Here is a 4,165-nt window from a genome sequence, read left to right as displayed (position 1 = left end):
ATAATTTATCCTGGAAAATGTTCCATGTGCACTTGAAATGAATGTGTATTCTGCTGCTTTGGGCTGAAATGCTCTGAAAATATCAATTAAATCCATCTGGTTTAGTTAGTGTGTTATTTAAGGTTGCTATTTTCTTGTTGATTTTCTGTCTGGAAGATTTATCCATTGATGTCAATGGGGTGTTACAGTTTCTTATTATGACTTGTATTATTATTGATCTCTCCCTTCATGTCTATCAATATTTGCTTTAGGTGTTCTTATGCTGGGTGTTTACAAGGTTTATATCCTCTTATAAGGTTGATCCCTTTACCATTATGTAATGTCCTTCTTTGTCCCTTATAGCCTTTGTTTTAAAGTCTGTTTTGTCTGATATAAGTATTGCTACCCCCAGCATTTTTGTGTGTGTGTGTTTCCATTTGTATGAAATAAATTTTCCCATCTCTTTATTTTCAGCCTGTGTGCGTCTGTCATTTTGAGGTAGGTCTCTTGCAGACAACATATATATGGGTCTTATTTTCTTATTCATTCAGCAATCCTATGTCTTTTGATTGGAGCATTTAATCCATTTACATTTAAAGTGATTATTGATAGGTATGCATTTATTACCATTTTATTCTTTTAATTATTATTTTTTTCTGTGAGGAAGCCACAGAACTAAGACTCCTGCCAGCCTCGTCAGTCTGTGGCTGGACTTGAATAAAGAATCTGAACTCTGCAGACTCTTCTATTTCATGGTTCTTATACTTCCTTATTTAGGGATTTTTGTCTTTTTTGTACTTTTCCGTAAAATCCTTTGAAAATAATTCCAGCTTTAACTCAGCTAAACCAAGAAGAAAATAAAGCTAGCCTACACCTGGCCAAGGGCCCCTGGAGGACTGGAAGACAAAGGCCAGGCCTGGGGGTGTGGTGGCCACTTGATCAGATCAGTACAGAGTCACGTGAGCAGCTAGGACCACTGATTCTGTTGGGGTCTGCCTTTCTCCACACCTCCTGTCTGGAGGATGCTTTGTCCAATGGCTGAGAGCAGCCCAGAGAGTTGGACCTGGAACAAGAGAATGCTGTATGGTCGTCAAGGACCCTCAGGCCCTCTTATCGGTCAGTGAGGCCATCCTACCAGGAGGCAACACCAGCCTCAAGGTCTCCCCATCTTGTGTCTAGGATCTTTGAGGCTTTGCATAGAACCCAGCTCAATCTGTCTACTGCCCTGCTTCTCTTCTCCGCATCAGATTACATTCTCCTTTGGGCTGCCACCATGCCTGTAACAGAATGAAATACTCACTCTCTAACTCTATCTTAATTCTAGCCTGCATTTCTTCCATGGGCTTTAGGCAAGTAGCTTCCTGCTATAGATCATTATTAGAAGAATTCTACTGGAGGCTTGAGCTTTTGGTGAAGATCAGCAGGAACCTCAAGACAGACTAGGATCAGCAGGGGTAAATGGGAACAAAAAGATTTAGAGATTTCGAACTCTTCCTTGGATTTCTGTTGGTGCCCAGATGTCACACACCTCTTGCCCTGCCATTCTCCCTTTTCTTGACATAAAAGAAGCCTGAATTCTAGGCTGTCTTAAGATGGATTAGTAGAAGCTTTAAGTCCCTCTGTCTTCTCAAGCTGGTGCCTTCTAGATCAATAAACCTTTCCTTACTCCAAACTCTGATGTTTTGGATATTGACATTTTGAAATGTAGGGCACACAAACCTTGAATAGGTTACACGCCCCCTTCTCACGCATAGCCCTACAAGATGGGTCCCGTCAGCAACCTGCCTTCTTCAAATACTGCTGGATGCATGGAGAAAACAAAGCGGCACTCACTTGTGGCTCTTGATGAGGGAGCGGCCGACTGTTAGAGGTCCCTTCTTATCCCACCACAGTTCACCTCACCTGCTCTCCCATTTCCTTCCCTCCGCAGCCTTGGAGAGAATGACAAGAGTCCTTCCTTCTAGTTCAGCTGATTCTTCTACTGTTTTCTCCCCTCCCCAGAGCTCAGGTCTCATGGGCCCTCTTTCATTGCCCAGACTAAAGTAGCAGGTCTGGTTGAGTCCTGGTTCCTCTGTATCCAGGGAGCTGGGGCACAGGGCAGGGCTGGAGCAAATGAAAGGGACTGGCAATGATGCTAAAGGGGCAGAGAGGGGGGCACATTGACTTGTTGATATACTACTTCTCTTTTAGTGGACTGAGAGATTCCTACAGTGGGCCCTCTCATGTCTTTGTTCCCAGTAGCTATTTCTTTCCAGCATCTCTTTCAGGCACATGACTTTAGTCCCGTTTTTCTGCACTTAATTCCAGTGTGTGTGTGTGCGTGTGTGTGTGTGTGTGTGTGTGTGTGTGTGTGTGTGTGTGTGGAGGGAGGAGGGTCCCACACCAGCAAGTAATTCTCAGACACCAGCTGGGTGTTCCAAAATTTAACTCAGTTCTACTTGGAGATAGCGTCAGATTCCACAGGTTAAGGGCTCAGTTCTACAAGACTGTCACGCCCCTGCTGCCTCCAGATACCAGTCACAAGCTCAGGTTGTTACCTGTGCTCTGAGCAACCAGCTAGAGACTGCAGGTTCCCCCGACCCCCTGCATAGGTTTGATTCATTTTCTGGAGCAGCTCACAGGACACAGGTTTATTATAAAAGGGTATAACTCAGGAACAGCCAGATGGGGGTGATGTATTGGGCAAGGTCTGTGGGAAGAGTGTAGAGCTTCCATACCCTCTCCAGGCACACCACTCTCCTTACCTCCATGTGTTCACCAACTGGGAAACTCTCAAAATCCCATTCTTATGTTGTTGTAAAAGACAGCTTTATTACACAGACATGGTTAATTAATAAATCATTGGCCATTGGTGATTGATTCAACCCCCATCCCTTCTCCTCTTCCTGGAAGTTAGTTCGGTGGCACTGAAGCTCCAACCCTCTGATCACTTGGTAGAGTCACCTGGCAACTAGTCCCCCACTCTAGGTGATCTAAAGGCATTCTAAAAGTCACCCCATTAACATAACAAGGACACCTTTATCACCTCTACCACTTAGGAAATTCCAAGGGTTATAGGAGCTCTGTGCCAGGAGCAGGTGGAAGACCAAATATATATCTTATTATAAATTACAATATCACAAGACCCTAGCCATTTCTCCCACCCTTCCTGATAAAATCCAAATGGCTTTTCTCTTCCCGAAAGTGGCCAGAGGTGACCTCTGAAAATCATTCGCTATCCACTTGCCCCAGAAAACCCCACAAAATCATGCAAATCAGAAGGTTCGAAGCTGTATGTTCATTTTAACAACACTCATGAAACTGCCCAAGCCATCAAGGGTATGCATCTTTGCAAAGCCACCAAGTATCTGAAGGGTGTCACTTTATAGAAGCAATGTGCCATTTTGCCGTAACAATAATGGAGTTGGTAAGTGTGCCCAGGCCAAACAGTGGGGCTGGACATAAGATTGGTGGCCCAGAAAGAGTGTTGAATTTTTGCAGCACGTGCTTGAAAATGCAGAGTGTAATGCTGACCTGAAGGGTTTACATGCAGATTCTCTGGTCACTGAGCACATCCGGGTAAGCAAAGCTCCCAAGATGTGGCGTAGAAGTTACAGAGCTCATGGGCGGATTGACCCCCACAAGAGCTCTCCCTGCCATACTGAGAGGATCCTTCCTGAAAAAGAGCAGATTGTTCCTAAACCAGAAGAGGAGGTCTCACAGAAGAAAAAGATACCCCAGAAGAAACTGAAGAAACAAAAACTTACGGCCTGGGAGTAAATTCAGCATAAAATAAATGCTAACTATATCTATCTCCAAATAGTCCAAACAATGGCTCTAATCTGTGAGCACAGGCCCTCCTCCCAAGAGTCATTCTGGATCACCTAGTCCTGAAACTGGCTGAACGTCACCTGACCCTTCCTCCAAAGCCCTGAAAACATTCCTCTCTCCTTCCCCAAGTTAGGAGGGAATCAAGGCTATGCTCATGGGGCTCTGGGGATGCTCCTTCACCATGCACTCCTTGTGATAAAATGGACCAGTCCGGGAGAGGGTCTTCTATTTATCCCAAGAAACATCTCCTGGGGGAAGAGAGGAAAGAAAGATCATTCTACAGTTTGTGGAGGGATTTGAAAGAGTGTGCCAGGGAGGACGATTCTAGAATAGTGAAGGTGGGCCTAGCAGGTACCCTAGCTGGCCCAGGACTCTC

At 45.0% G+C, this 4,165-nt stretch overlaps 1 pseudogene across 1 annotated transcript; it reads left to right on the top strand.

Annotated features, from left to right (window-relative positions):
- The first annotated feature begins 3,188 nt into the window (after window positions 1–3,188).
- Window positions 3,189–3,738, top strand: LOC307093787 (large ribosomal subunit protein uL22-like; annotated as a pseudogene). Its single transcript has one exon. The product of its transcript is annotated as a large ribosomal subunit protein uL22-like (transcript).
- The last annotated feature ends 427 nt before the right edge of the window (window positions 3,739–4,165 follow it).

The sequence above is a fragment of the Cnephaeus nilssonii genome (genome assembly GCF_951640355.1).
Source record: "Cnephaeus nilssonii genome assembly, chromosome: 21".
Taxonomy (NCBI): domain Eukaryota; kingdom Metazoa; phylum Chordata; class Mammalia; order Chiroptera; family Vespertilionidae; genus Cnephaeus; species Cnephaeus nilssonii.
This window is presented reverse-complemented; position numbering and strand designations above follow the sequence as displayed.